The 17,139-nt window shown below is 44.0% G+C and overlaps 27 non-coding genes and 5 pseudogenes across 27 annotated transcripts; all 32 read right to left on the minus strand.

The window, feature by feature from the left end:
• Positions 1–448: 448 nt before the first annotated feature.
• LOC147922488 (5S ribosomal RNA) lies at positions 449–567 on the minus strand. Its single transcript, XR_015589715.1, has one exon. It is a non-coding gene; the product is annotated as a 5S ribosomal RNA (ribosomal RNA).
• A 394-nt stretch (positions 568–961) lies between these two features.
• LOC147922489 (5S ribosomal RNA) lies at positions 962–1,080 on the minus strand. Its single transcript, XR_015590227.1, has one exon. It is a non-coding gene; the product is annotated as a 5S ribosomal RNA (ribosomal RNA).
• Positions 1,081–1,743: 663 nt separating this feature from the next.
• On the minus strand, positions 1,744–1,862 carry LOC147922490 (5S ribosomal RNA). Its single transcript, XR_015589716.1, has one exon. It is a non-coding gene; the product is annotated as a 5S ribosomal RNA (ribosomal RNA).
• Positions 1,863–2,257: 395 nt separating this feature from the next.
• Positions 2,258–2,376, minus strand: LOC147922491 (5S ribosomal RNA). The gene has a single exon (XR_015590228.1). It is a non-coding gene; the product is annotated as a 5S ribosomal RNA (ribosomal RNA).
• A 387-nt stretch (positions 2,377–2,763) lies between these two features.
• Positions 2,764–2,882, minus strand: LOC147922492 (5S ribosomal RNA). The gene has a single exon (XR_015590365.1). It is a non-coding gene; the product is annotated as a 5S ribosomal RNA (ribosomal RNA).
• Positions 2,883–3,277: 395 nt separating this feature from the next.
• LOC147922493 (5S ribosomal RNA) lies at positions 3,278–3,396 on the minus strand (annotated as a pseudogene).
• A 664-nt stretch (positions 3,397–4,060) lies between these two features.
• Positions 4,061–4,179, minus strand: LOC147922494 (5S ribosomal RNA). Its single transcript, XR_015589717.1, has one exon. It is a non-coding gene; the product is annotated as a 5S ribosomal RNA (ribosomal RNA).
• Positions 4,180–4,575: 396 nt separating this feature from the next.
• LOC147922495 (5S ribosomal RNA) lies at positions 4,576–4,694 on the minus strand. The gene has a single exon (XR_015589718.1). It is a non-coding gene; the product is annotated as a 5S ribosomal RNA (ribosomal RNA).
• Positions 4,695–5,090: 396 nt separating this feature from the next.
• On the minus strand, positions 5,091–5,209 carry LOC147922496 (5S ribosomal RNA). The gene has a single exon (XR_015589719.1). It is a non-coding gene; the product is annotated as a 5S ribosomal RNA (ribosomal RNA).
• Positions 5,210–5,604: 395 nt separating this feature from the next.
• LOC147922497 (5S ribosomal RNA) lies at positions 5,605–5,723 on the minus strand. Its single transcript, XR_015589751.1, has one exon. It is a non-coding gene; the product is annotated as a 5S ribosomal RNA (ribosomal RNA).
• A 395-nt stretch (positions 5,724–6,118) lies between these two features.
• On the minus strand, positions 6,119–6,237 carry LOC147922498 (5S ribosomal RNA). The gene has a single exon (XR_015590244.1). It is a non-coding gene; the product is annotated as a 5S ribosomal RNA (ribosomal RNA).
• A 392-nt stretch (positions 6,238–6,629) lies between these two features.
• Positions 6,630–6,748, minus strand: LOC147922499 (5S ribosomal RNA). Its single transcript, XR_015590185.1, has one exon. It is a non-coding gene; the product is annotated as a 5S ribosomal RNA (ribosomal RNA).
• A 388-nt stretch (positions 6,749–7,136) lies between these two features.
• Positions 7,137–7,255, minus strand: LOC147922500 (5S ribosomal RNA). The gene has a single exon (XR_015589720.1). It is a non-coding gene; the product is annotated as a 5S ribosomal RNA (ribosomal RNA).
• A 396-nt stretch (positions 7,256–7,651) lies between these two features.
• On the minus strand, positions 7,652–7,770 carry LOC147922501 (5S ribosomal RNA). Its single transcript, XR_015589721.1, has one exon. It is a non-coding gene; the product is annotated as a 5S ribosomal RNA (ribosomal RNA).
• Positions 7,771–8,166: 396 nt separating this feature from the next.
• LOC147922502 (5S ribosomal RNA) lies at positions 8,167–8,285 on the minus strand. The gene has a single exon (XR_015589722.1). It is a non-coding gene; the product is annotated as a 5S ribosomal RNA (ribosomal RNA).
• Positions 8,286–8,681: 396 nt separating this feature from the next.
• Positions 8,682–8,800, minus strand: LOC147922503 (5S ribosomal RNA). Its single transcript, XR_015589752.1, has one exon. It is a non-coding gene; the product is annotated as a 5S ribosomal RNA (ribosomal RNA).
• A 395-nt stretch (positions 8,801–9,195) lies between these two features.
• Positions 9,196–9,314, minus strand: LOC147922504 (5S ribosomal RNA). The gene has a single exon (XR_015590245.1). It is a non-coding gene; the product is annotated as a 5S ribosomal RNA (ribosomal RNA).
• Positions 9,315–9,705: 391 nt separating this feature from the next.
• Positions 9,706–9,824, minus strand: LOC147922505 (5S ribosomal RNA). Its single transcript, XR_015590193.1, has one exon. It is a non-coding gene; the product is annotated as a 5S ribosomal RNA (ribosomal RNA).
• Positions 9,825–10,219: 395 nt separating this feature from the next.
• LOC147922506 (5S ribosomal RNA) lies at positions 10,220–10,338 on the minus strand (annotated as a pseudogene).
• Positions 10,339–10,732: 394 nt separating this feature from the next.
• LOC147922507 (5S ribosomal RNA) lies at positions 10,733–10,851 on the minus strand. Its single transcript, XR_015590194.1, has one exon. It is a non-coding gene; the product is annotated as a 5S ribosomal RNA (ribosomal RNA).
• A 394-nt stretch (positions 10,852–11,245) lies between these two features.
• LOC147922508 (5S ribosomal RNA) lies at positions 11,246–11,364 on the minus strand. Its single transcript, XR_015589991.1, has one exon. It is a non-coding gene; the product is annotated as a 5S ribosomal RNA (ribosomal RNA).
• Positions 11,365–11,751: 387 nt separating this feature from the next.
• Positions 11,752–11,870, minus strand: LOC147922509 (5S ribosomal RNA). The gene has a single exon (XR_015590379.1). It is a non-coding gene; the product is annotated as a 5S ribosomal RNA (ribosomal RNA).
• Positions 11,871–12,263: 393 nt separating this feature from the next.
• On the minus strand, positions 12,264–12,382 carry LOC147922510 (5S ribosomal RNA). The gene has a single exon (XR_015590373.1). It is a non-coding gene; the product is annotated as a 5S ribosomal RNA (ribosomal RNA).
• A 394-nt stretch (positions 12,383–12,776) lies between these two features.
• On the minus strand, positions 12,777–12,895 carry LOC147922511 (5S ribosomal RNA). The gene has a single exon (XR_015590271.1). It is a non-coding gene; the product is annotated as a 5S ribosomal RNA (ribosomal RNA).
• A 394-nt stretch (positions 12,896–13,289) lies between these two features.
• Positions 13,290–13,408, minus strand: LOC147922512 (5S ribosomal RNA). Its single transcript, XR_015590195.1, has one exon. It is a non-coding gene; the product is annotated as a 5S ribosomal RNA (ribosomal RNA).
• Positions 13,409–13,804: 396 nt separating this feature from the next.
• Positions 13,805–13,923, minus strand: LOC147922513 (5S ribosomal RNA). Its single transcript, XR_015589724.1, has one exon. It is a non-coding gene; the product is annotated as a 5S ribosomal RNA (ribosomal RNA).
• A 396-nt stretch (positions 13,924–14,319) lies between these two features.
• Positions 14,320–14,438, minus strand: LOC147922514 (5S ribosomal RNA; annotated as a pseudogene).
• A 396-nt stretch (positions 14,439–14,834) lies between these two features.
• LOC147922515 (5S ribosomal RNA) lies at positions 14,835–14,953 on the minus strand (annotated as a pseudogene).
• A 395-nt stretch (positions 14,954–15,348) lies between these two features.
• On the minus strand, positions 15,349–15,467 carry LOC147922516 (5S ribosomal RNA). The gene has a single exon (XR_015590246.1). It is a non-coding gene; the product is annotated as a 5S ribosomal RNA (ribosomal RNA).
• Positions 15,468–15,810: 343 nt separating this feature from the next.
• On the minus strand, positions 15,811–15,929 carry LOC147922517 (5S ribosomal RNA). The gene has a single exon (XR_015590240.1). It is a non-coding gene; the product is annotated as a 5S ribosomal RNA (ribosomal RNA).
• A 387-nt stretch (positions 15,930–16,316) lies between these two features.
• Positions 16,317–16,435, minus strand: LOC147922518 (5S ribosomal RNA; annotated as a pseudogene).
• Positions 16,436–16,821: 386 nt separating this feature from the next.
• On the minus strand, positions 16,822–16,940 carry LOC147922519 (5S ribosomal RNA). Its single transcript, XR_015590316.1, has one exon. It is a non-coding gene; the product is annotated as a 5S ribosomal RNA (ribosomal RNA).
• Positions 16,941–17,139: the final 199 nt, after the last annotated feature.

A 17,139-nucleotide genomic window follows, 5' to 3' on the forward strand; every position in this document is an offset into this window, starting at 1 on the left:
TTCGGCCTCCAGAATGGTCCAATGGGACGAAGACCCATTGCCTTGCCGGAAACAATCTTGGGGCTTTCCGAAAAGGTATTATGGGTCGCGCGGTTCCTCACGATGTAAAAGTTACGACGTTATGTTTGGACTATATAGGCTTACGCAACAACCAAAAAAAAAAAAGAGGGAGGGATGCAACACGAGGACTTCCCGGGAGGTCAACATAATCTTGTACTCGTAGCTAATTGTGTCGCGATCACAAAAAAAACATCCGAAACACTTTTAAACGTCAAAATTCGGCCTCCAGAATGGTCCAATGGGACGAAGACCCATTGCCTTGCCGGAAACACTCTTGGAGCTTTCCGAAAAGGTATTATGGGTTGCGTGGTTCCTCACGATGTAAAAGTTACGACGTTATGTTTGGACTATATAGGCTTACGCAACAACCAAAAAAAAAAAAGAGGGAGGGATGCAACACGAGGACTTCCCGGGAGGTCACCCATCCTAGTACTACTCTCGCCCAAGCACGCTTAACTGCGTTGTTCTGATGGGATCCGGTGCATTAGTGCTGGTATGATCGCATCCGTTAGTATATATCATGCAATCGCATATATAGTTTTTTGAAAACTCAAGGGATCATTCAATGTGGGTCCCACTTATATGTGGACCGGTTTATTCACCTTGGACGTGCTTCGAACCGCGAAAAACAAGAGATAACCATATCCGAACATAATTTTGTACTCGTAGCTAATTGTGTCGCGATCACAAAAAAACATCCGAAACACTTTTAAACGTCAAAATTCGGCCTCCATAATGGTCAAATGGGACGAAGACCCATTGCCTTGCCGGAAACACTCTTGGGGCTTTCCGAAAAGGTATTATGGGTCGCGTGGTTCCTCACGATGTAAAAGTTACGACGTTATGTTTGTACTATATAGGCTTACGCAACAACCAAAAAAAAAAAAAAAAAAAAGAGGGAGGGATGCAACACGAGGACTTCCCGGGAGGTCACCCATCCTAGTACTACTCTCGCCCAAGCACGCTTAACTGCGGAGTTCTGATGGGATACGGTGCATTAGTGCTGGTATGATCGCATCCATTTGTATATATCATGCAATCGCATATATCGTTTTTTGAAAACTCAAGGGATCATTCAATGTGGGTCCCACTTGATATATGGACTGGTTTATTCACCTTGGACGTGCTTCGAACCGCGAAAAACAAGAGATAACCATATCCGAACATAATCTTGTACTCGTAGCTAATTGTGTCGCGATCACAAAAAAACATCCGAAACACTTTTAAACGTCAAAATTCGGCCTCCAGAATGGTCCAATGGGACGAAGACCCATTGCCTTGCCGGAAACAATCTTGGGGCTTTCCGAAAAGGTATTATGGGTCGCGCGGTTCCTCACGATGTAAAAGTTACGACGTTATGTTTGGACTATATAGGCTTACGCAACAACCAAAAAAAAAAAAGAGGGAGGGATGCAACACGAGGACTTCCCGGGAGGTCAACATAATCTTGTACTCGTAGCTAATTGTGTCGCGATCACAAAAAAACATCCGAAACACTTTTAAACGTCAAAATTCGGCCTCCAGAATGGTCCAATGGGACGAAGACCCATTGCCTTGCCGGAAACACTCTTGGGGCTTTCCGAAAAGGTATTATGGGTTGCGTGGTTCCTCACGATGTAAAAGTTACGACGTTATGTTTGGACTATATAGGCTTACGCAACAACCAAAAAAAAAAAAGAGGGAGGGATGCAACACGAGGACTTCCCGGGAGGTCACCCATCCTAGTACTACTCTCGCCCAAGCACGCTTAACTGCGTTGTTCTGATGGGATCCGGTGCATTAGTGCTGGTATGATCGCATCCGTTAGTATATATCATGCAATCGCATATATAGTTTTTTGAAAACTCAAGGGATCATTCAATGTGGGTCCCACTTATATGTGGACCGGTTTATTCACCTTGGACGTGCTTCGAACCGCGAAAAACAAGAGATAACCATATCCGAACATAATTTTGTACTCGTAGCTAATTGTGTCGCGATCACAAAAAAACATCCGAAACACTTTTAAACGTCAAAATTCGGCCTCCATAATGGTCAAATGGGACGAAGACCCATTGCCTTGCCGGAAACACTCTTGGGGCTTTCCGAAAAGGTATTATGGGTCGCGTGGTTCCTCACGATGTAAAAGTTACGACGTTATGTTTGTACTATATAGGCTTACGCAACAACCAAAAAAAAAAAAAAAAAAAAAGAGGGAGGGATGCAACACGAGGACTTCCCGGGAGGTCACCCATCCTAGTACTACTCTCGCCCAAGCACGCTTAACTGCGGAGTTCTGATGGGATACGGTGCATTAGTGCTGGTATGATCGCATCCGTTAGTATATATCATGCAATCGCATATATCGTTTTTTGAAAACTCAAGGGATCATTCAATGTGGGTCCCACTTGATATGTGGACCGGTTTATTCACCTTGGACGTGCTTCGAACCGCGAAAAACAAGAGATAACCATATCCGAACATAATCTTGTACTCGTAGCTAATTGTGTCGCGATCACAAAAAAACATCCGAAACACTTTTAAACGTCAAAATTCGGCCTCCAGAATGGTCCAATGGGACGAAGACCCATTGCCTTGCCGGAAACAATCTTGGGGCTTTCCGAAAAGGTATTATGGGTCGCGTGGTTCCTCACGATGTAAAAGTTACGACGTTATGTTTGGACTATATAGGCTTACGCAACAACCAAAAAAAAAAAAGAGGGAGGGATGCAACACGAGGACTTCCCGGGAGGTCACCCATCCTAGTACTACTCTCGCCCAAGCACGCTTAACTGCGGAGTTCTGATGGGATATGGTGCATTAGTGCTGGTATGATCGCATCCGTTAGTATATATCATGCAATCGCATATATCGTTTTTTGAAAACTCAAGGGATCATTCATTGTGGGTCCCACTTGATATGTGGACCGGTTTATTCACCTTGGACGTGCTTCGAACCGCGAAAAACAAGAGATAACCATATCCGAACATAATCTTGTACTCGTAGCTAATTGTGTCGCGATCACAAAAAAACATCCGAAACACTTTTAAACGTCAAAATTCGGCCTCCAGAATGGTCCAATGGGACGAAGACCCATTGCCTTGCCGGAAACACTCTTGGGGCTTTCCGAAAAGGTATTATGGGTCGCGTGGTTCCTCACGATGTAAAAGTTACGACGTTATGTTTGTACTATATAGGCTTACGCAACAACCAAAAAAAAAAAAAAAAAAAAGAGGGAGGGATGCAACACGAGGACTTCCCGGGAGGTCACCCATCCTAGTACTACTCTCGCCCGAGCACGCTTAAGTGCGGAGTTCTGATGGGATACGGTGCATTAGTGCTGGTATGATCGCATCCATTAGTATATATCATGCAATCGCATATATCGTTTTTTGAAAACTCAAGGGATCATTCAATGTGGGTCCCACTTGATATGTGGACCGGTTTATTCACCTTGGACGTGCTTCGAACCGCGAAAAACAAGAGATAACCATATCCGAACATAATCTTGTACTCGTAGCTAATTGTGTCGCGATCACAAAAAAACATCCGAAACACTTTTAAACGTCAAAATTCGGCCTCCAGAATGGTCCAATGGGACGAAGACCCATTGCCTTGCCGGAAACAATCTTGGGGCTTTCCGAAAAGGTATTATGGGTCGCGTGGTTCCTCACGATGTAAAAGTTACGACGTTATGTTTGGACTATATAGGCTTACGCAACAACCAAAAAAAAAAAAGAGGGAGGGATGCAACACGAGGACTTCCCGGGAGGTCAACATAATCTTGTACTCGTAGCTAATTGTGTCGCGATCACAAAAAAACATCCGAAACACTTTTAAACGTCAAAATTCGGCCTCCAGAATGGTCCAATGGGACGAAGACCCATTGCCTTGCCGGAAACACTCTTGGGGCTTTCCGAAAAGGTATTATAGGTCGCGTGGTTCCTCACGATGTAAAAGTTACGACGTTATGTTTGGACTATATAGGCTTACGCAACAACCAAAAAAAAAAAAAGAGGGAGGGATGCAACACGAGGACTTCCCGGGAGGTCACCCATCCTAGTACTACTCTCGCCCAAGCACGCTTAACTGCGTTGTTCTGATGGGATCCGGTGCATTAGTGCTGGTATGATCGCATCCGTTAGTATATATCATGCAATCGCATATATCGTTTTTTGAAAACTCAAGGGATCATTCAATGTGGGTCCCACTTGATATGTGGACCGGTTTATTCACCTTGGACGTGCTTCGAACCGCGAAAAACAAGAGATAACCATATCCGAACATAATCTTGTACTCGTAGCTAATTGAGTCGCGATCACAAAAAAACATCCGAAACACTTTTAAACGTCAAAATTCGGCCTCCAGAATGGTCCAATGGCACGAAGACCCATTGCCTTGCTGGAAACACTCTTGGGGCTTTCCGAAAAGGTATTATGGGTCGCGTGGTTCCTCACGATGTAAAAGTTACGACGTTATGTTTGGACTATATAGGCTTACGCAACAACCAAAAAAAAAAAAAAAAAAAAAGAGGGAGGGATGCAACACGAGGACTTCCCGGGAGGTCACCCATCCTAGTACTACTCTCGCCCAAGCACGCTTAACTGCGTTGTTCTGATGGGATCCGGTGCATTAGTGCTGGTATGATCGCATCCGTTAGTATATATCATGCAATCGCATATATCGTTTTTTGAAAACTCAAGGGATCATTCAATGTGGGTCCCACTTGATATGTGGACCGGTTTATTCACCTTGGACGTGCTTCGAACCGCGAAAAACAAGAGATAACCATATCCGAACATAATCTTGTACTCGTAGCTAATTGTGTCGCGATCACAAAAAAACATCCGAAACACTTTTAAACGTCAAAATTCGGCCTCCAGAATGGTCCAATGGGACAAACACCCATTGCCTTGCCGGAAACACTCTTGGGGCTTTCCGAAAAGGTATTATGGGTCGCGTGGTTCCTCACGATGTAAAAGTTACGACGTTATGTTTGGACTATATAGGCTTACGCAACAACCAAAAAAAAAAAAAAAAAAAAAGAGGGAGGGATGCAACACGAGGACTTCCCGGGAGGTCACCCATCCTAGTACTACTCTCGCCCAAGCACGCTTAACTGCGTTGTTCTGATGGGATCCGGTGCATTAGTGCTGGTATGATCGCATCCGTTAGTATATATCATGCAATCGCATATATCGTTTTTTGAAAACTCAAGGGATCATTCAATGTGGGTCCCACTTGATATGTGGACCGGTTTATTCACCTTGGACGTGCTTCGAACCGCGAAAAACAAGAGATAACCATATCCGAACATAATCTTGTACTCGTAGCTAATTGTGTCGCGATCACAAAAAAACATCCGAAACACTTTTAAACGTCAAAATTCGGCCTCCAGAATGGTCCAATGGGACAAAGACCCATTGCCTTGCCGGAAACACTCTTGGGGCTTTCCGAAAAGGTATTATGGGTCGCGTGGTTCCTCACGATGTAAAAGTTACGACGTTATGTTTGGACTATATAGGCTTACGCAACAACCAAAAAAAAAAAAAAAAAAAAGAGGGAGGGATGCAACACGAGGACTTCCCGAGAGGTCACCCATCCTAGTACTACTCTCGCCCAAGCACGCTTAACTGCGTTGTTCTGATGGGATCCGGTGCATTAGTGCTGGTATGATCGCATCCGTTAGTATATATCATGCAATCGCATATATCGTTTTTTGAAAACTCAAGGGATCATTCAATGTGGGTCCCACTTGATATGTGGACCGGTTTATTCACCTTGGACGTGCTTCGAACCGCGAAAAACAAGAGATAACCATATCCGAACATAATTTTGTACTCGTAGCTAATTGTGTCGCGATCACAAAAAAACATCCGAAACACTTTTAAACGTCAAAATTCGGCCTCCGGAATGGTCCAATGGGACAAAGACCTATTGCCTTGCCGGAAACACTCTTGGGGCTTTCCGAAAAGGTATTATGGGTCGCGTGGTTCCTCACGATGTAAAAGTTACGACGTTATGTTTGTACTATATAGGCTTACGCAACAACCAAAAAAAAAAAAAAAAAAAAGAGGGAGGGATGCAACACGAGGACTTCCCGGGAGGTCACCCATCTTAGTACTACTCTCGCCCAAGCACGCTTAACTGCGGAGTTCTGATGGGATACGGTGCATTAGTGCTGGTATGATCGCATCCGTTAGTATATATCATGCAATCGCATATATCATTTTTTGAAAACTCAAGGGATCATTCAATGTGGGTCCCACTTGATATGTGGACCGGTTTATTCACCTTGGACGTGCTTCGAACCGCGAAAAACAAGAGATAACCATATCCGAACATAATTTTGTACTCGTAGCTAATTGTGTCGCGATCACAAAAAAACATCCGAAACACTTTTAAACGTCAAAATTCGGCCTCCAGAATGGTCCAATGGGACGAAGACCCATTGCCTTGCCGGAAACACTCTTGGGGCTTTCCGAAAAGGTATTATGGGTCGCGTGGTTCCTCACGATGTAAAAGTTACGACGTTATGTTTGTACTATATAGGCTTACGCAACAACCAAAAAAAAAAAAAAAAAGAGGGAGGGATGCAACACGAGGACTTCCCGGGAGGTCACCCATCCTAGTACTACTCTCGCCCAAGCACGCTTAACTGCGGAGTTCTGATGAGATCCAGTGCATTAGTGCTGGTATGATCGCATCCGTTAGTATATATCATGCAATCGCATATATCGTTTTTTGAAAACTCAAGGGATCATTCAATGTGGGTCCCACTTGATATGTGGACCGGTTTATTCACCTTGGACGTGCTTCGAACCGCGAAAAACAAGAGATAACCATATCCGAACATAATCTTGTACTCGTAGCTAATTGTGTCGCGATCACAAAAAAACATCCGAAACACTTTTAAACGTCAAAATTCGGCCTCCAGAATGGTCCAATGGGACGAAGACCCATTGCCTTGCCGGAAACACTCTTGGGGCTTTCCGAAAAGGTATTATAGGTCGCGTGGTTCCTCACGATGTAAAAGTTACGACGTTATGTTTGGACTATATAGGCTTACGCAACAACCAAAAAAAAAAAAAGAGGGAGGGATGCAACACGAGGACTTCCCGGGAGGTCACCCATCCTAGTACTACTCTCGCCCAAGCACGCTTAACTGCGTTGTTCTGATGGGATCCGGTGCATTAGTGCTGGTATGATCGCATCCGTTAGTATATATCATGCAATCGCATATATCGTTTTTTGAAAACTCAAGGGATCATTCAATGTGGGTCCCACTTGATATGTGGACCGGTTTATTCACCTTGGACGTGCTTCGAACCGCGAAAAACAAGAGATAACCATATCCGAACATAATCTTGTACTCGTAGCTAATTGAGTCGCGATCACAAAAAAACATCCGAAACACTTTTAAACGTCAAAATTCGGCCTCCAGAATGGTCCAATGGCACGAAGACCCATTGCCTTGCCGGAAACACTCTTGGGGCTTTCCGAAAAGGTATTATGGGTCGCGTGGTTCCTCACGATGTAAAAGTTACGACGTTATGTTTGGACTATATAGGCTTACGCAACAACCAAAAAAAAAAAAAAAAAAAAAGAGGGAGGGATGCAACACGAGGACTTCCCGGGAGGTCACCCATCCTAGTACTACTCTCGCCCAAGCACGCTTAACTGCGTTGTTCTGATGGGATCCGGTGCATTAGTGCTGGTATGATCGCATCCGTTAGTATATATCATGCAATCGCATATATCGTTTTTTGAAAACTCAAGGGATCATTCAATGTGGGTCCCACTTGATATGTGGACCGGTTTATTCACCTTGGACGTGCTTCGAACCGCGAAAAACAAGAGATAACCATATCCGAACATAATCTTGTACTCGTAGCTAATTGTGTCGCGATCACAAAAAAACATCCGAAACACTTTTAAACGTCAAAATTCGGCCTCCAGAATGGTCCAATGGGACAAACACCCATTGCCTTGCCGGAAACACTCTTGGGGCTTTCCGAAAAGGTATTATGGGTCGCGTGGTTCCTCACGATGTAAAAGTTACGACGTTATGTTTGGACTATATAGGCTTACGCAACAACCAAAAAAAAAAAAAAAAAAAAAGAGGGAGGGATGCAACACGAGGACTTCCCGGGAGGTCACCCATCCTAGTACTACTCTCGCCCAAGCACGCTTAACTGCGTTGTTCTGATGGGATCCGGTGCATTAGTGCTGGTATGATCGCATCCGTTAGTATATATCATGCAATCGCATATATCGTTTTTTGAAAACTCAAGGGATCATTCAATGTGGGTCCCACTTGATATGTGGACCGGTTTATTCACCTTGGACGTGCTTCGAACCGCGAAAAACAAGAGATAACCATATCCGAACATAATCTTGTACTCGTAGCTAATTGTGTCGCGATCACAAAAAAACATCCGAAACACTTTTAAACGTCAAAATTCGGCCTCCAGAATGGTCCAATGGGACAAAGACCCATTGCCTTGCCGGAAACACTCTTGGGGCTTTCCGAAAAGGTATTATGGGTCGCGTGGTTCCTCACGATGTAAAAGTTACGACGTTATGTTTGGACTATATAGGCTTACGCAACAACCAAAAAAAAAAAAAAAAAAAAAGAGGGAGGGATGCAACACGAGGACTTCCCGAGAGGTCACCCATCCTAGTACTACTCTCGCCCAAGCACGCTTAACTGCGTTGTTCTGATGGGATCCGGTGCATTAGTGCTGGTATGATCGCATCCGTTAGTATATATCATGCAATCGCATATATCGTTTTTTGAAAACTCAAGGGATCATTCAATGTGGGTCCCACTTGATATGTGGACCGGTTTATTCACCTTGGACGTGCTTCGAACCGCGAAAAACAAGAGATAACCATATCCGAACATAATTTTGTACTCGTAGCTAATTGTGTCGCGATCACAAAAAAACATCCGAAACACTTTTAAACGTCAAAATTCGGCCTCCAGAATGGTCCAATGGGACAAAGACCTATTGCCTTGCCGGAAACACTCTTGGGGCTTTCCGAAAAGGTATTATGGGTCGCGTGGTTCCTCACGATGTAAAAGTTACGACGTTATGTTTGTACTATATAGGCTTACGCAACAACCAAAAAAAAAAAAAAAAAAAAGAGGGAGGGATGCAACACGAGGACTTCCCGGGAGGTCACCCATCTTAGTACTACTCTCGCCCAAGCACGCTTAACTGCGGAGTTCTGATGGGATACGGTGCATTAGTGCTGGTATGATCGCATCCGTTAGTATATATCATGCAATCGCATATATCATTTTTTGAAAACTCAAGGGATCATTCAATGTGGGTCCCACTTGATATGTGGACCGGTTTATTCACCTTGGACGTGCTTCGAACCGCGAAAAACAAGAGATAACCATATCCGAACATAATTTTGTACTCGTAGCTAATTGTGTCGCGATCACAAAAAAACATCCGAAACACTTTTAAACGTCAAAATTCGGCCTCCAGAATGGTCCAATGGGACGAAGACCCATTGCCTTGCCGGAAACACTCTTGGGGCTTTCCGAAAAGGTATTATGGGTCGCGTGGTTCCTCACGATGTAAAAGTTACGACGTTATGTTTGTACTATATAGGCTTACGCAACAACCAAAAAAAAAAAAAAAAAAGGGAGGGATGCAACACGAGGACTTCCCGGGAGGTCACCCATCCTAGTACTACTCTCGACCAAGCACGCTTAACTGCGGAGTTCTGATGAGATCCGGTGCATTAGTGCTGGTATGATCGCATCCGTTAGTATATATCATGCAATCGCATATATCGTTTTTTGAAAACTCAAGGGATCATTCAATGTGGGTCCCACTTGATATGTGGACCGGTTTATTCACCTTGGACGTGCTTCGAACCGCGAAAAACAAGAGATAACCATATCCGAACATAATTTTGTACTCGTAGCTAATTGTGTCGCGATCACAAAAAAACATCCGAAACACTTTTAAACGTCAAAATTCGGCCTCCAGAATGGTCCAATGGGACAAAGACCCATTGCCTTGCCGGAAACACTCTTGGGGCTTTCCGAAAAGGTATTATGGGTCGCGTGGTTCCTCACGATGTAAAAGTTACGATGTTATGTTTGTACTATATAGGCTTACGCAACAACCAAAAAAAAAAAAAAAAAAAAGAGGGAGGGATGCAACACGAGCACTTCCCGGGAGGTCACCCATCCTAGTACTACTCTCGCCCAAGCATGCTTAACTGCGTTGTTCTGATGGGATCCGGTGCATTAGTGCTGGTATGATCGCATCCGTTAGTATATATCATGCAATCGCATATATCGTTTTTTGAAAACTCAAGGGATCATTCAATGTGGGTCCCACTTGATATGTGGACCGGTTTATTCACCTTGGACGTGCTTCGAACCGCGAAAAACAAGAGATAACCATATCCGAACATAATTTTGTACTCGTAGCTAATTGTGTCGCGATCACAAAAAAACATCCGAAACACTTTTAAACGTCAAAATTCGGCCTCCAGAATGGTCCAATGGGACAAAGACCCATTGCCTTGCCGGAAACACTCTTGGGGCTTTCCGAAAAGGTATTATGGGTCGCGTGGTTCCTCACGATGTAAAAGTTACGACGTTATGTTTGTACTATATAGGCTTACGCAACTACCAAAAAAAAAAAAAAAAAAAGAGGGAGGGATGCAACACGAGGACTTCCCGGGAGGTCACCCATCCTAGTACTACTCTCGCGCAAGCACGCTTAACTGCGGAGTTCTGATGGGATCCGGTGCATTAGTGCTGGTATGATCGCATCCGTTAGTATATATCATGCAATCGCATATATCGTTTTTTGAAAACTCAAGGGATCATTCAATGTGGGTCCCACTTGATATGTGGACCGGTTTATTCACCTTGGACGTGCTTCGAACCGCGAAAAACAAGAGATAACCATATCCGAACATAATTTTGTACTCGTAGCTAATTGTGTCGCGATCACAAAAAAACATCCGAAACACTTTTAAACGTCAAAATTCGGCCTCCAGAATGGTCCAATGGGACAAAGACCCATTGCCTTGCCGGAAACACTCTTGGGGCTTTCCGAAAAGGTATTATGGGTCGCGTGGTTCCTCACGATGTAAAAGTTACGACGTTATGTTTGTACTATATAGGCTTACGCAACTACCAAAAAAAAAAAAAAAAAAAGAGGGAGGGATGCAACACGAGGACTTCCCGGGAGGTCACCCATCCTAGTACTACTCTCGCCCAAGCACGCTTAACTGCGGAGTTCTGATGGGATCCGGTGCATTAGTGCTGGTATGATCGCATCCGTTAGTATATATCATGCAATCGCATATATCGTTTTTTGAAAACTCAAGGGATCATTCAATGTGGGTCCCACTTGATATGTGGACCGGTTTATTCACCTTGGACGTGCTTCGAACCGCGAAAAACAAGAGATAACCATATCCGAACATAATTTTGTACTTGTAGCTAATTGTGTCGCGATCACAAAAAAACATCCGAAACACTTTTAAACGTCAAAATTCGGCCTCCAGAATGGTCCAATGGCACAAAGACCCATTGCCTTGCCGGAAACACTCTTGGGGCTTTCCGAAAAGGTATTATGGGTCGCGTGGTTCCTCACGATGTAAAAGTTACGACGTTATGTTTTTACTATATAGGCTTACGCAACAACCAAAAAAAAAAAAGAGGGAGGGATGCAACACGAGGACTTCCCGGGAGGTCAGCCATCCTAGTACTACTCTCGCCCAAGCACGCTTAACTGCGGAGTTCTGATGGGATACGGTGCATTAGTGCTGGTATGATCACATCCGTTAGTATATATCATGCAATCGCATATATCGTTTTTTGAAAACTCAAGGGATCATTCAATGTGGGTCCCACTTGATATGTGGACCGGTTTATTCACCTTGGACGTGCTTCGAACCGCGAAAAACAAGAGATAACCATATCCGAACATAATCTTGTACTCGTAGCTAATTGTGTCGCGATCACAAAAAAACATCCGAAACACTTTTAAACGTCAAAATTCGGCCTCCAGAATTGTCCAATGGCACAAAGACCCATTGCCTTGCCGGAAACACTCTTGGGGCTTTCCGAAAAGGTATTATGGGTCGCGTGGTTCCTCACGATGTAAAAGTTACGACGTTATGTTTTTACTATATAGGCTTACGCAACATCCAAAAAAAAAAAAAAAAAAGAGGGAGGGATGCAACACGAGCACTTCCTGGGAGGTCACCCATCCTAGTACTACTCTCGCCCAAGCACGCTTAACTGCGGAGTTCTGATGGGATACGGTGCATTAGTGCTGGTATGATCGCATCCGTTAGTATATATCATGCAATCGCATATATCGTTTTTTGAAAACTCAAGGGATCATTCAATGTGGGTCTCACTTGATATGTGGACCGGTTTATTCACCTTGGACGTGCTTCGAACCGCGAAAAACAAGAGATAACCATATCCGAACATAATTTTGTACTCGTAGCTAATTGTGTCGCGATCACAAAAAAACATCCGAAACACTTTTAAACGTCAAAATTCGGCCTCCAGAATGGTCCAATGGGACAAAGACCCATTGCCTTGCCGGAAACACTCTTGGGGCTTTCCGAAAAGGTATTATGGGTCGCGTGGTTCCTCACGATGTAAAAGTTACGACGTTATGTTTGTACTATATAGGCTTACGCAACTACCAAAAAAAAAAAAAAAAAAAGAGGAAGGGATGCAACACGAGGACTTCCCGGGAGGTCACCCATCCTAGCACTACTCTCGCCCAAGCACGCTTAACTGCGGAGTTCTGATGCGATCCGGTGCATTAGTGCTGGTATGATCGCATCCGTTAGTATATATCATGCAATCGCATATATCGTTTTTTGAAAACTCAAGGGATCATTCAATGTGGGTCCCACTTGATATGTGGACCGGTTTATTCACCTTGGACGTGCTTCGAACCGCGAAAAACAAGAGATAACCATATCCGAACATAATTTTGTACTCGTAGCTAATTGTGTCGCGATCACAAAAAAACATCCGAAACACTTTTAAACGTCAAAATTCGGCCTCCAGAATGGTCCAATGGGACAAAGACCCATTGCCTTGCCGGAAACACTCTTGGGGCTTTCCGAAAAGGTATTATGGGTCGCGTGGTTCCTCACGATGTAAAAGTTACGACGTTATGTTTGTACTATATAGGCTTACGCAACTACCAAAAAAAAAAAAAAAAAAAGAGGGAGGGATGCAACACGAGGACTTCCCGGGAGGTCACCCATCCTAGTACTACTCTCGCGCAAGCACGCTTAACTGCGGAGTTCTGATGGGATCCGGTGCATTAGTGCTGGTATGATCGCATCCGTTAGTATATATCATGCAATCGCATATATCGTTTTTTGAAAACTCAAGGGATCATTCAATGTGGGTCCCACTTGATATGTGGACCGGTTTATTCACCTTGGACGTGCTTCGAACCGCGAAAAACAAGAGATAACCATATCCGAACATAATCTTGTACTCGTAGCTAATTGAGTCGCGATCACAAAAAAACATCCGAAACACTTTTAAACGTCAAAATTCGGCCTCCAGAATGGTCCAATGGCACGAAGACCCATTGCCTTGCCGGAAACACTCTTGGGGCTTTCCGAAAAGGTATTATGGGTCGCGTGGTTCCTCACGATGTAAAAGTTACGACGTTATGTTTGGACTATATAGGCTTACGCAACAACCAAAAAAAAAAAAAAAAAAAAAGAGGGAGGGATGCAACACGAGGACTTCCCGGGAGGTCACCCATCCTAGTACTACTCTCGCCCAAGCACGCTTAACTGCGTTGTTCTGATGGGATCCGGTGCATTAGTGCTGGTATGATCGCATCCGTTAGTATATATCATGCAATCGCATATATCGTTTTTTGAAAACTCAAGGGATCATTCAATGTGGGTCCCACTTGATATGTGGACCGGTTTATTCACCTTGGACGTGCTTCGAACCGCGAAAAACAAGAGATAACCATATCCGAACATAATCTTGTACTCGTAGCTAATTGTGTCGCGATCACAAAAAAACATCCGAAACACTTTTAAACGTCAAAATTCGGCCTCCAGAATGGTCCAATGGGACAAACACCCATTGCCTTGCCGGAAACACTCTTGGGGCTTTCCGAAAAGGTATTATGGGTCGCGTGGTTCCTCACGATGTAAAAGTTACGACGTTATGTTTGGACTATATAGGCTTACGCAACAACCAAAAAAAAAAAAAAAAAAAAAGAGGGAGGGATGCAACGCGAGGACTTCCCGGGAGGTCAGCCATCCTAGTACTACTCTCGCCCAAGCACGCTTAACTGCGTTGTTCTGATGGGATCCGGTGCATTAGTGCTGGTATGATCGCATCCGTTAGTATATATCATGCAATCGCATATATCGTTTTTTGAAAACTCAAGGGATCATTCAATGTGGGTCCCACTTGATATGTGGACCGGTTTATTCACCTTGGACGTGCTTCGAACCGCGAAAAACAAGAGATAACCATATCCGAACATAATCTTGTACTCGTAGCTAATTGTGTCGCGATCACAAAAAAACATCCGAAACACTTTTAAACGTCAAAATTCGGCCTCCAGAATGGTCCAATGGGACAAAGACCCATTGCCTTGCCGGAAACACTCTTGGGGCTTTCCGAAAAGGTATTATGGGTCGCGTGGTTCCTCACGATGTAAAAGTTACGACGTTATGTTTGGACTATATAGGCTTACGCAACAACCAAAAAAAAAAAAAAAAAAAAAGAGGGAGGGATGCAACACGAGGACTTCCTGGGAGGTCACCCATCCTAGTACTACTCTCGCCCAAGCACGCTTAACTGCGTTGTTCTGATGGGATCCGGTGCATTAGTGCTGGTATGATCGCATCCGTTAGTATATATCATGCAATCGCATATATCGTTTTTTGAAAACTCAAGGGATCATTCAATGTGGGTCCCACTTGATATGTGGACCGGTTTATTCACCTTGGACGTGCTTCGAACCGCGAAAAACAAGAGATAACCATATCCGAACATAATTTTGTACTCGTAGCTAATTGTGTCGCGATCACAAAAAAACATCCGAAACACTTTTAAACGTCAAAATTCGGCCTCCAGAATGGTCCAATGGGACAAAGACCTATTGCCTTGCCGGAAACACTCTTGGGGCTTTCCGAAAAGGTATTATGGGTCGCGTGGTTCCTCACGATGTAAAAGTTACGACGTTATGTTTGTACTATATAGGCTTACGCAACAACCAAAAAAAAAAAAAAAAAAAAGAGGGAGGGATGCAACACGAGGACTTCCCGGGAGGTCACCCATCTTAGTACTACTCTCGCCCAAGCACGCTTAACTGCGGAGTTCTGATGGGATACGGTGCATTAGTGCTGGTATGATCGCATCCGTTAGTATATATCATGCAATCGCATACATCATTTTTTGAAAACTCAAGGGATCATTCAATGTGGGACAAAAAAGAGATAACCATATCCGAACATAATTTTGTACTCGTAGCTAATTGTGTCGCGATCACAAAAAAACATCCGAAACACTTTTAAACGTCAAAATTCGGCCTCCAGAATGGTCCAATGGGACAAAGACCTATTGCCTTGCCGGAAACACTCTTGGGGCTTTCCGAAAAGGTATTATGGGTCGCGTGGTTCCTCACGATGTAAAAGTTACGACGTTATGTTTGGACTATATAGGCTTACGCAACAACCAAAAAAAAAAAAAAAAAAAAAGAGGGAGGGATGCAACACGAGGACTTCCCGGGAGGTCACCCATCCTAGTACTACTCTCGCCCAAGCACGCTTAACTGCGGAGTTCTGATGCGATCCGGTGCATTAGTGCTGGTATGATCGCATCTGTTAGTATATATCATGCAATCGCATATATCGTTTTTTGAAAACTCAAGGGATCATTCAATGTGGGTCCCACTTGATATGTGGACCGGTTTATTCACCTTGGACGTGCTTCGAACCGCGAAAAACAAGAGATAACCATATCCGAACATAATTTTGTACTCGTAGCTAATTGTGTCGCGATCACAAAAAAACATCCGAAACACTTTTAAACGTCAAAATTCGACCTCCAGAATGGTCCAATGGCACGAAGCCCCATTGCCTTGCCGGAAACACTCTTGGGGCTTTCCGAAAAGGTATTATGGGTCGCGTGGTTCCTCACGATGTAAAAGTTACGACGTTATGTTTTTACTATATAGGCTTACGCAACAACCAAAAAAAAAAAAGAGGGAGGGATGCAACACAAGGACTTCCCGGGAGGTCAGCCATCCTAGTACTACTCTCGCCCAAGCACGCTTAACTGCGGAGTTCTGATGGGATACGGTGCATTAGTGCTGGTATGATCACATCCGTTAGTATATATCATGCAATCACATATATCGTTTTTTGAAAACTCAAGGGATCATTCAATGTGGGTCCCACTTGATATGTGGACCGGTTTATTCACCTTGGACGTGCTTCGAACCGCGAAAAACAAGAGATAACCATATCCGAACATAATCTTGTACTCGTAGCTAATTGTGTCGCGATCACAAAAAAACATCCGAAACACTTTTAAACGTCAAAATTCGGCCTCCAGAATTGTCCAATGGCACAAAGACCCATTGCCTTGCCGGAAACACTCTTGGGGCTTTCCGAAAAGGTATTATGGGTCGCGTGGTTCCTCACGATGTAAAAGTTACGACGTTATGTTTTTACTATATAGGCTTACGCAACAACCAAAAAAAAAAAGAGGGAGGGATGCAACACGAGGACTTCCCGGGAGGTCAGCCATCCTAGTACTACTCTCGCCCAAGCACGCTTAACTGCGGAGTTCTGATGGGATACGGTGCATTAGTGCTGGTATGATCGCATCCGTTAGTATATATCATGCAATCGCATATATCGTTTTTTGAAAACTCAAGGGATCATTCAATGTGGGTCCCACTTGATATGTGGACCGGTTTATTCACCTTGGACGTGCTTCGAACCGCGAAAAACAAGAGATAACCATATCCGAACATAATTTTGTACTCGTAGCTAATTGTGTCGCGATCACAAAAAAACATCCGAAAC

Source organism: Camelina sativa, chromosome 18 (assembly GCF_030686135.1).
Source record: "Camelina sativa cultivar CO46 ecotype springtype chromosome 18, ASM3068613v1".
In the NCBI taxonomy this organism is placed as follows: domain Eukaryota; kingdom Viridiplantae; phylum Streptophyta; class Magnoliopsida; order Brassicales; family Brassicaceae; genus Camelina; species Camelina sativa.